Source organism: Arvicanthis niloticus, chromosome 11 (genome assembly GCF_011762505.2).
Source record: "Arvicanthis niloticus isolate mArvNil1 chromosome 11, mArvNil1.pat.X, whole genome shotgun sequence".
NCBI lineage: Eukaryota > Metazoa > Chordata > Mammalia > Rodentia > Muridae > Arvicanthis > Arvicanthis niloticus.
Genome location: NC_047668.1, coordinates 3,349,468 through 3,362,392, shown reverse-complemented (window position 1 = coordinate 3,362,392; position 12,925 = coordinate 3,349,468). Strand labels below are relative to the sequence as shown.

The window sequence follows — 12,925 nt, the reverse complement described above, 5'->3', positions numbered from 1 at the left end:
ATTCTTATTAGACTCCACCATAGCCAGACCCATTAGCTCAACACTCTGTATTTGCCCAAGTGATTCAATATGTTCTTGGCCAAACATTTCTAACTTATCTAATAGTCATCACAACCTTCTGAAAATGGCAAACGGGAATCCAGAAGTGGGAGAAAACAGGCCATGTGATTACGTTGATTGTTAAAATACAGGAAGGCCTTTTTATTTCTGAAACTAAAACTCGGAAAAGACAAGTAATGATATACCTGGAATATGTAATACAGAAGGCAAAAGGCAATTGGAAGAGGACAAGAGATTTGAACTAAAGACATAGGCATTAGTCAACACATTTCAAAGTTCACTGGGGCAAGTGAGGATCTAAGAAAGGTTTATGTGCAGGGATATGTCAGCTCTGTTAGAAGCATCTGGAGCATTAGTACAACAAAGGACAGTCTTTGGGTAAAAGCACTGAAGATGACAGCAAATTATTGATGTCTTACTGTAAAATTTTAATCCAAGGATAGGGTAACACTTAGGGAGCTGTCTAAATCTTTACTTTCCCGCACGTAAGTGCACAAGGCTTTAAGAAATGTGAAGAGTTCTTGTTATATTACCTATCACAAGCAGAAACTCCTCAAGTGATGAGAAATACTGAGCTAATCACACATGTCTATATACAAATACAAACTGACAGCTAGGAACTTCAGCGTGGAGGCAATCACTACTTTTGGACACCACATTTTTGCATGTAATATATTTGGGGATGAAAGAGAAGATTATCTTAACAGAAGGAAACATAGGAAGAAGATTGCCTATATATGTACAGGCCAGCAATCACAGATGATCCTGACAAGAATTTTCATTCTAAATAGTAGTGCCCTTAACAGAAGCTATCAATTTTCCCCCAAAAGAGAATGCTAGCATGCTTGAATATAAAACAAAATGACATAAAAATATCACAAGTCATATATTTCTTGAAAATGATCTTAGTGATGCTATGAAGAAGAAAAGGACTACATTCAATTTATGAAACCTTCTCTTCTGGAAAATTCATCTTTCGATGGGAAAACCATTTCTAACATGTAATGTTGTGACACACACCACTTAGATTCATAGGACACTCACAGAGATAAATAAACAAAAGGACATACTTTTTTATCTTTGTAGATTCCAGTGGAAATGGAGATAAATACACCCATTTGGGGCAAAAATAAAATTTAAAAAGACCCAAAAGATAAACAACAAATTAAAACACAACAAATGTATTTTTTATTCTTTGCAGACAAACTTGATATTTAAGTTTTAAAAGTCTAGCTCCCCTCCAATATCTATCATGGGAAGCTTCCACACAGACTGGGAATAAAAGCCACTTTGAGAGGGATAGTTGCAACACTCCATGTAGGTAGTAACTTTGTCCACAGTGCTTGCTATGAATATTTCCTAGATATACAGAATAACCTAACATTTTGCAGAAAATGCTGGGATTTTGCATTTTTACAATCTGTTCATGTTATTGTAATGGTACTAATATCTGGACTATATTATTAAAAATATATCCACAGGTCTTATAAACAAAAGTATTCTTATACTTTTTAAAATAACCAAACAATGGGACTGGAGGGATGGCTCAAATTTTGGAGCACTGACTGCTCTTACAGAAGGTCTGGGTTCAATCCCAAATACCCACAAAACAGCTCACAATCATTTGCACTCCAGTTCCAGGGTATGTGACATCCTCTTTTAGCCTCTGCAAGCACCAGACACTCAAGCAGTGTACAGATGTACACACATGCAAAATGTCCATATACATCAAATAAAAAATGTTTAAAAACTAACAAAACATGACTTGAACAGCAATAATATCAGTGTGCATGCTAACATAGAAGGAGGAATCAAGAACAACAACAAAAAAAGTTCACCACTAATGACAGCTAGGAGATGGAGAATTAACTTCTCCTGGGGATCTCATTAACCAGTTATCAAAGACAAAGTGGTCAACCCAGAAACCACATCTACATAAACCTCACTAAGTGAACATATCATATTCTCTCCTCTCTCTCTCTCTCTCTCTCTCTCTCTCTCTCTCTCTCTCTCTCTCTCTCTCTGTGTGTGTGTGTGTGTGAAACAATAGTAATCACAAAGAAGGAGGCCATCAATTAGAGAGGGAGTAATAGTCATGGGAGGGGTTGGAAAGACGAAAAGAAAGAGGATAATTGATGTAATTATATTTAATTAAAAAAATAAAACCAAAATATAACCAAACAATTTACATCACTTTATTTGTTTAAAATCAATAAAACTTAAATGTATTAAATGTTTAGTTGGGATGTCGAATTACTTATTTCAAAATTTGTGCCATTGCTTTGGACTCTGTCTAGACAGGAAACAATTTCTGAGCTCTAGTGACAGTGGATACTATTATGATACTCTGGTTGCTCTGGTGTTTCCCCAAATCACTGCAGACAGTGATCAAATTTAGAATTCAATTTAGACAACTAATCCTGACACAGTACTAATTTTAAGGCATCTGTCTTGTGTAATTATATACATATTATAAAAGTTAACATTCTGATGACAGTAAATGCTTACAAACAAAATAGGAAAGATTTAAATATAAAATACAGATATACTTCTTTAAATAAATACCTATGCTAAATTTAGTTTTATAAATGATAGTCCACATATAGTAATACATCTAATTACACAGTTACATGACATTCTCTCTAGACTAATTTGTACTTGTTTTGTTTAGATTTCAAATCAATACCGAGTATTGTTATTTTTAAGATATATCTTTCAAATGCTTCATTATGCAAATAAGCAACTTTATTTAAACAATTTAAATTATACTGTAGGCAAAATTTGACATTTATAAGGGTTAATTTTCTACTATTTTCTTCTATATTTTAACACATTCTTGGAAAAGGTAGCTGGTTCTGCCCTCTCGGCAGGAACCCACCACCTATCTTGTGGAAGCTGAAATAGTCTACAAAATTTAGTTTTTAGCTTGTGTTTCTAGTAACCATTAAATACATCCTTAGTGTTTTGGATGCTCAGTGCTAAGGTAGATCCTTTGCATGTTTGTGTTAGTTGCTTTACCAGAGAAAGCATAGCTGAAAGGGCTTTAGAACTCACCCAAGTCAATTCTATTATTTCCAAATTAGAAAAAGAAATACTTGAGGACATTAGGTGCCTGACATAGCTCATTTTCTCTTTGTAGCATAAGTGAGATAAAGGAAGGAATCAAACAAACAAGCAAACAACAAAAAACACACTGGTTCTTTGTTCCTTTTGATTCCTTGTCTATGAAAGCTAGGTCTGGAAACGTTCCTTACATTTGTGATTTTTAGTAACTCCTAAATTAGAGTTAGACTAGACTAAATAAATAACAAAGTACTGTGAAACTATGTATGACATAAAGCATCATAACTAGACTAACATCAGTGGTGTAACTGCTCCGAATGTAGTAAGTAAAACATCCTCCCAGTTCAGTATTCTGTCTCCCAACCCTTTACTGTCCCAGAAACAACTGTGAAGACATTGTCTTTCTGTAACCCTTCCCTGTCAGTCAGTAACTGAGTAAGGAGCAGTGGCATCTCAATCTTGTTTGCTCATGATGGTCTTCTCTCTGGGATTGCTCATGGCTGTCTGTACCCATGTTCATCGTCAGGTCTTGGATTACCAAGCAAAACAATTTTCTTCTTTTTCTCAGAAGACACGTATTGTCTTTTAATTTGTTCTCTTTCCTTAATAGTCTAACTTAATGCTAGTCATTTCGTAGGCTAGAGAGATGGCTCAGAAATTAAGAATGTTTGCTATTCTTTGTGAGGATCCAGGCTTTGGTTCCCAGTATTCATGTCAGGATGTTTACAACCATTTATAACTTCAGCTCCATGGGATCCAACAACATTTTCTTACCTCTGCAGTTACTTGAATGTATGTAAAATAGCTCCAAACACACAAGACAGTACACACACACACACACACACACACACACACATACAGCTAAAAAATTAATTATTTCAATGCTAGGTAAATGTCAAATTTAGTATCTGCTACATATCATCTAATTCAGAACATAGTTATTAATATTTTCTGTTATTTAGTAAACATTTACTAAAACTATAAAGCATCAGTTTTGTCTTTTAATAAAATACCATCTATTAGGGTACTGAATTTATTTACATCAAATGAAATTTATTACATAACATTAAAAAAAAACCACCATGGCTTTGTCCTCTGCTTTGTTGGGAAAAGCCTCAATTCATCTTCTTGAAATGAATCAAAGGTTATGAGCTCCTTTGCCCTATAGATTCAACAATTAGTTTAAAATATTGCACGAGGCTCAGATGCATCCAAAGTTTCTTGAAGTAAACCAAATCTCATTACTTTCCAAACACTAATCATACTAGGTACTTCAATTAGAGTAAGTTGCTTTTGTGTTCTATAGGTCAGACTAAAAGGGCAAACAGGGACTCTTTTTTATCTTGTTAAGGTGCAGTTTTGAAAGTTAAAACCAATTTATATTCATTCTATTGGGGAAAAAAAAGAACAGAGAATATTTCCCCATATCAATAACCAGAAGGACATTTATCCTCTTATGTCCCATGCAGCATGAAGCGATATGGCAGGATGAGGTGATACATGAAGGGTAGTGTCTATATGAAATATAGTAGTGCTTACACAAAGCTATGTCTTCAAAGAGCTCGCAGCCTACAGGAGCTGCAGACTGTGAAAACAGACAGAATGCACCAGAATAGTTAGTGTACCAGAAGAAAAAACGTAAGAGCTACACTGCAATAAACCTAAGAAGAATGAAAACTGCCTGGAGAAATCAACCAGGCTACACGGATTCAGTGACATTTAACCCGAGTTGGAAAGATGTAGTGAAAACACAAACAGGGAGATGTTCCTGACACAAAGCATAGTGTGTTTATAGACATATCTGTAATCAAGTGTAACTGTGCTCCAGAAAGAACCATATTAGCATGTGACTCATGCACTAAAGAGTAATTTACCCTGAACTTTGATTTGAGTGTGAATCTTTCAACTTAGCAATTTATGTGTATGCACAAGAAAGATGCTTTTCAATGCCTAGGATGGATTTGAGGGAGAGAGATGGTTCAAGTTCTTGATGAAATAGGTCTTCATTGTACCAGTGTGAAGGTGAAATGAAATGGTCAAGAAGGCACTGTGGTTTACCTCGCCTTGCTAAGAGAAAACTCATTTATTTACTCAGTATGAGAGTAGGTGCGAAAATGCTTACTCATTCCAGAGATCAATAACCTATAAAACAAAATAGTCCAGTAAAGTTGATGGAAGGATATTGTCACGCTACATTTCCCAGAATGAATAATTGAGTTAAAAGCTACTATCATTCTTTCAGTTGACTAATTCATTTTAAATGACAAATGAAGTATTAAGTTTCATTATAACATTTTAAATATTTTTTTGTTATGTGTCTCTTCCTCCCCTCTCACCTCCATCCTGGCTCATACCCTTTCACTGCCAGCATCCTGCCTCCAGGTTTCAGGTCAAATGTTTCTTATTGCCTTGCTTTCTTCCCATCTTCCTCATGACACTTATTCCCCTCATGACCTCCTTTATAGCTTGTCGCTTACAGCCACATTCACATGCACTTTCATACCTGCTTGTAAACATTAGAAGCTGGGGTCCACATATGAAAGGCAACATGTGAACCAGCATACGAGTGCACAGCTACTTTACCCAGTACTACGAATGCAGACGTAGGTGGATCTCACAATTGGACTCTATGGTGGGCTTCCAGTTAATAGCAGAAATAGAGTGAGATTCAGAGGCGAGAGGAGAAGGATATGAATATGTAATATTTGTTTATATGAGTTGAGGTCATCTGGTTTTTACTTCTAGTTTCGTCTATTTCCCTGAGATGTCACAATGTCATTTTTCTTTACAGCTGCATATAATTCCATCTTATGTACCACATTGAGAAAAACAATTTAATAAAAGGTACTGTCTTAATCACCTAAGCATGTACATAACTGTCTGAGAGGAGAAGCCTGAAACGAGGGGCCCTCTGACTGAAGTCATTGTAGTTTGTTACAGTAAAGAACTTGGTGAGACATGTTTTAAACGTTAATCCTTTTCGTCTAAAAAGCTCACTTCCTGGAGTTGAGGCTGTTATAATACAGCAATCATTTTGGTATTAGTTGTCACTCCTCCAAGAACTCTAAATGAGAGCCACCAGAGTGTTGGCTCACCACCAGAGGAACTCAGCTTAGGCTCCTGCAGCAGACAAAGGTTTCCATGAGACACAGTCTGGAGATAAGATGACCAGGTTCTCTTGCCTTGTTAACTGCAATGGGTCAGTAAATCAGTCCTCACACACTGTAGGAGAGAGCTGAGGGGACTTAGAGAAGAGGGGACATAGAGGAGAATGTTTTGGAAGGTAAACAGAGGGGACAGAAGAGAGAAAAGAAAAGTCCTCTCACATGGCCAGAGGAGATAGAATCAGCACGTATTCTTCATACCATTCTCCCTCCTGTCATTCTCGTTTGCTCATGAAAATCAAACACAATCATATTCAGAATTTCCTTCCATTTTACGATTGATTTAAGTTATGATAGTCTTTTCTAAATTGAATTTCATTTTCTACATCATTTTACACTTAGCTAAACAGCATTACTGACAATTGATCTCCTCATTCTACCCCTCCCGATGGAGCATGTATGCACAATACTTCTGGGACACAGTAGCTTCTGTTCTTCCTCTCTGTACTGCCTTTCATTTTCAATACTGTTTGAACACATCGCCTACTCCTCGTTCCACAATTATCTTCTAACCTGGCTTTTAGACGTGCTAGAGGTCCTGTCCAGTTTTCCTAAACTCCTTGACACTCAATCGCCCTCAGACTAGTGACAGTACGTAATTCTTTTATCATAAAGACTGATACAGAGATGAAGAACATAAAAATTTAAAAAGAGATAAAGAGCTTAGTCTTGGATGATTCTGACGAGCAGTCTGGGCAGTTGATAGTGGTCATGATTACTTAGAACCTTAAATAACCAAATAAATAAAATCTCCACAGCAGACCACAGAGTGTATAATTCAGGGATTAGTGATAGAACAACAGCAACAGAAACTCTTAAGCATGTAAGGCAAGGAAAAAAAAGATAGGCTTTGCCAAGTCGAAGAAGTGGGAGGGAATCAAGGAAAATATGTGCTTCAGAAGTTACCCAAAGGGAAGCTAGAGCAGGTTTTTGACAGGGTTGTCACTTAAGATGAGAGGAGACAAACAGTCATCACCCCTGAGAGTTTAGATGTGCTAGTGAATTTTGAGTGGCTGCAGAGAAGGGATATCAAAAGATGAATGATGAGAGGTCTGACTGAGGAAAAAAAAAAAAAACCTCTTAGGAGAGCAAATCATGACAGTATAAAGTAAAACAGCCATTGGGGATTAGCAATACATACCAACAAGGAGCAACATCAAAGAGTGCAACAGAATCACACCATCATCTTAGAAGATAACTAAAACCATACCACATGACTCCACTTCCAACGTAGCAATTGTTTGCCAACACAGCGGTTCATAGAAACTTCTGCTCTTCCCTTAAAATAACATTTCCTAAATATCTATTGTTTCTTTCTTTCCTCTTATTCTTGAACATGTTCAGCTTTTACTCACTTCCTACCATACACGCTATTTCTCAAAGCTTTCTAATCACTTCTATAAAAGAACAGGCAAAAACAGTACATAAATAGAGTACATCTTAGTCATGTAAAAAAATAAAAAATAAAAGATCAAGCAAAACAATATAATCTTGTCATCCACAGGCCTGATTTTGTTTTACCTTTTGATGATTAGAAACGATAGTGGACATTAGTAAGTTGGCTATGTGCATGCTCGGCTATACTGCTCTGCAGTTCGCTTTCTGCCCTGTTAGTATTTATAAAGTCAGAGTGAAAATAAAGCATCCTACTTCAGTAGGGGTCCGTTTGTTTGTCTTTTGTCTTTGTTGCCACTATGTTCTTTTTCTAGTTTCTCAGTCTTTGTTGACCCAATTCTATTTCCTCTGCAAGGACCTTTTGGAACACCACATCCATCTAACACTTCAAAACAATGTGACATTTTCCAATGCAGTCCTCACTGCAGCAGTGAAAACAGACAAATATCCAAACATGCACAAGGCAGACTTCAATTTACATAGTGATGGCTTTCAATAATTATCTCAAAAACGTGGCTAACACCTGCCATTCTCCTTATTTCAGTAATCTCCACAAGGCAATATTCTGATATATAAATAACACAGGCATTATTTTAAATATGTCTTTAGGTCAATTTCTTTTTCCCTTTCTCTTGTTGCTTGGACTTAACCAGTTTAAGAATTAATGTGAGTTCGTCACTTTTCTCTATGAGCTTTAGCTTGTCCTACAAATATGGTTAATACTGTATTCCTGTTCACTAGAGAGAAAAATGTTCTTAAGTTACTACTTCAATAAATAATAGAAGGAAAGAAGTAAGAACCTATTGATAACACCCAATTTAATCAAAAGATTGTTCTAACCTCATGGCTGTGATGAAAAACTTTGACTGTGTCAGATTTTGGATGTTTTGTATTAATCTCTTCAACATTGTTATTAATAAGTTGAATAATCCAAGAGATTCCAGAGCTCAAAGGTAAATAAAAAATTTAAGCAAAACACTACTGGTGTCTTTTTTAGCAGGTAGCCAGTAGTTTGCACAATGTTTTAATTTTGATATTTTCTATAAGTTTAAAGCTAAGTATTCATTTATAAGCTATATTCCATAAAAGACTGCCATCAAATCAAAAAAGTGATATCTATCAATAATTTTAATATTAAAAGAATGCATAGTATAAAATAGTGTTAAACATTAAGAAAACATTTGTTTTCCTGTAATACATAAAAAATTAAGTATAACAAAATATAACAAAAATAAGAGTTATCGTCCACAAAGCCACTTACACATGTCCTTTTAAATCAAAGCTATGCAAATTTTAACAAACCTATTTTTATGGTTTTCACATTTTCCCTCTATTTCTTTTGAAATAGGCTTCATTTTTTTTCATTTATAAGTGTCACCTATATCTAAATATCTAAAGCCAAATCTCAAACTCTTTTGTATGTTTCATAGAAGAGATCTATACATATAAATGACAAAATGTCTCCTGCATTCATTTCAAGCTTAACACTCGCCAAGTGTCAACTTGTTTTACATGTGAGCTAGAGAAGAATTATGGCCAATAAAGTCAGTCACAGGTAGGCCTGGCTATATCTACGAAGATATGCCCTCCAAGCCTTCTACATTCATCCCAGCATTTCCAAGGGTAATAATATTTGGATTCTTTCATGCCCTATTGGAGAGTACATCACACATATTATTAATCAAATGTTCAGAAGGAATTGAGTATGCTCTTCACAGAAGTCCAGAATGAAAACAAACATGAGGAACAACAAAGCTTCCAGTCCTTGTGTAGGGATGTGATATTTATATGTGGGCTATGATTTTATATGAGATCCAATAAAACATCCTGATTTAACTAACTCATGGTTGTATTACTGCATTTTAACTGAAAAAAAAAGGGGGGGGGCTTACATATGGCTCAGTTGTTAAGAGAACTTACTGCTTTTTCTAGAGGACTGAAGTTTGGCTCCTAAGACTCACTTCAGACAGCTTATAACCACCTTTTACTTCAGCTCCCACGGGATCCAATGGCTCACACTCATGTACACATATCTATACACGGACACATAAGTCCAGACATATGCACAATTCAGTATGCATTAAACAAATATAACTACTCCAATATTTTGGAAAGTAGGTCAATGACTGTCACACAAAAATCAAATAAATGTTAGTTTAATTTAAGATAAACACAAAGTAGCTGTCCCGTTATTCATTGGGCACCATTCTTTATGTAGGCACAGTGAAGGAAATAGACTGTTATGAGATAGTGTGGAGGTCTAGAACACAAAGCATTCCATAAGTGTTTAAAGGGATCTCCTCCTCGAGTTCAAATGTAGGCAAAATATCAGAAGCCATGTATCATATGGTCTATGCGCGGTCTTTAGAATCAAATCTTTTGTGTCTCAGGAATTACTACCATTATATTAAGAGATAGGGTATTAGGGGCACAACATCATTTTTTCTTGGCTGAAAAGTATGACAAGATATTTATACTTCCCTAAAAGTTAGAGGTTTTTCACTTCCTTTGAAATGACTACAAAGCCTCAGCATATAATAATCAAAATGATGCTACTCCCAATTATTTCCCAACTCTCATCACAAATTTGATATTTAGAGAGAAACATTCTTTCTCCTAGCCAATCTCATCAAAAAACAAATGAGATTTATTACAAAATGTGCCAAAAATGTAAACTTCAATTTGCTTTTCCAAGAGTGGTGACAGCACACAGAAATAGCAGGATCTGTCCTACTAATATCTCCAAAGCCTCTTTCCATTGAGAAATCACATCCATTATCCATGTTGAGTTCAAAAGAGGGCAAGTTCTTTAATAAATTGGGTCAATGCCATTAGATGTCAATAGAGTGGAAGCAATACAGTCAGGACACACAACTACAGTCTAACCAATGAGAAGCACAGTTACTGCAGACCAAGATTGAGGTAGACTCTTGTGGGATGATGCTTTAAAGGACTCGTGTTCAAAACCCACCTAGAGCTTGTCCTGATAATCTCTAGTTCTCTCTCAAACTCTGAGAATCACATTTTTATTTCCATGTGACTATATGAACACTGCCAAGTGTTGCAATGAGTTGGCAAGGCATTGTTTTCTCTGCATTCCTCCCTTACACTCCAAACAGATCTCATTATTTTATCCGTATTTTGCTCATTTTATTGGTGTTCTACTCATTTTAATACAATGCATTCTAATTTTAAAGCTTTAGATTTTTCTCTGTTGGAATAGGGATTTAGAATACAATTCAGAAAAATGAAAAATTGTCATCATCTATATTCTTATACACAAAGAGCAGTTTATTAAATTCTTCATGTCATAAGAGTTCAAAGGGAATAATTTATCTAAATTATACAATGTAAGATGCAAATATTTATCAGCAGGTGTTATCAATAACTCTAAGTTTTCAAAATATCAGTTTTCACTATTTGATAGAAATGAACACGGTGTTGAATTGTCTCAGTTGTCTGCTCAAACAACATGGTTACATTCATTGAAAATGGGACAATGAAGTTGCAGGACATGGGTTTATGACCTTCCCTGGGAACTCTATTTTACCTGCCTCTGCCAGGTCTCAGTAACTAATTTGAAGGATTTAGTTTTATTTTGCCTTATTTATTACTAAGTAATTAATACTAACTTAATAGTAATTAATACTATTATCACTAATGATGATAAAATGTATATATCCATTTTGGTTGGGTAGACTGGGTAGGCTTTTCTGGAAGAAGATTTGCTAATGTAATTTTAGTTATTAAATGCACACAGCTTTGGGTCCATGTCTAAGGAAATTGCTCTGAAGAGACAAACTTCAAAAAGATGTGTTGATAAATATAGCCATTTCATATACGTGAAAGGCTGAACTTGAAACATCAGCATAAAGAGATAAAGTTGGGGCAGAATCTGGATTTCAAACAGGTGTTAGCACATGTATTAAGGCTCTTTTAATTTCAAGTTAAAAATACTTTTGTTTCTTCTACAATATTTAATGTAAGTTGCATTGATTATACACCTTCTAATTGTGTTTGTGTTTTGAAATCTGGCATGTCAGTTATGGAGGTCTACCAACCAGTTTTTGTTACACAAAATGAGTATCACAGAACCTTGGTATTCTAAAAATAGCTTTCAAGAACTGGAAGAAATGAGTCAGGCTTTACGCAGAAGCAAGAGGTTAGTGGACTTGATTATTTCCGGTATAACAGCTTTAATTACATTAATTGCTAGCACAACTGTTTCTGCAATTCGTGTGGCACAAGTTAAGACAGCTACTTTTGTTAATCATTTAGCAAAAATGTTACTAATGTGTTGAATATACCAGTGGATTTAGATAGGCATTTGGAAGAACCTATTGGTGCTCTTTATCCTATTCAAATTACTGGACGAAGGTTCAGAATTTAAGGGTAACAAGCTATCTAGAGTGTCATGCCAAATACCATTGGATTCATGTTAGTACTAAACTAACTAGGGTGAGTATAATTTTGTTCAAATTCTCCAGAAGAGTTAGACAACTATCTGTAAAACTAACTAGTGATTATATTTTATCTCTACTTTTATGATATGGTAAACTAATGTTCAGTGTAACTGTGTTAAATAGTTGAAAAAACGTGTAATTCATGAATATATTGACATTTGTATTCATATCAACTTTATGTAAATTCAGGGTATTCCATGAGAGTTCTATGGGGATGTTTCAAACAAAATAGAGATAATGAGACAAAAAGTAGGTGTAACCACAGCAGTGGCTTCACTTTTGGAAGATTGATTAAACTCAAAATATTATTAGGTATTAAGCAATCTATCAGATTTAAAATAAAATATTAAAAAATCCATAAATTTTCTATTGTGAGTGCAAACTGACACAAACTGTTCACAAGGAAAAAAGTCCATAGAACTGTAAAGAGAGGTCAGCACTTAAGAGCACTTGTTGTTTTCCAGAAGACCTGAGTTTAGTTCCCAAGACTCATTTTGTGTGATTCACAGCAATGGGTAACTACTTCTAAAGGAATCCAGCACCTTCTTCTTGCAGCGCGCGCGCGCACACACACACACACACACACACACACACACACACACACACACACGCGCACGCGCACGCGCACGCACACACGCACGCACACACACACACACGCACACGCACACGCACACACGCACACGCACACGCACACGCACGCGCACGCACATGCACACACACACACACACGCACACGCGCACACACACGCACACACACACGCACACGCACACACACACACAC

The 12,925-nt window shown here is 35.7% G+C and overlaps 1 protein-coding gene across 1 annotated transcript in view; it reads right to left on the bottom strand.

Moving 5' to 3' along the window:
• The window catches only part of Mdga2 (MAM domain containing glycosylphosphatidylinositol anchor 2), a 730,093-nt gene that overhangs the window by 391,349 nt on the left and 325,819 nt on the right, over nucleotides 1-12,925 (bottom strand). The window lies entirely within an intron of this gene.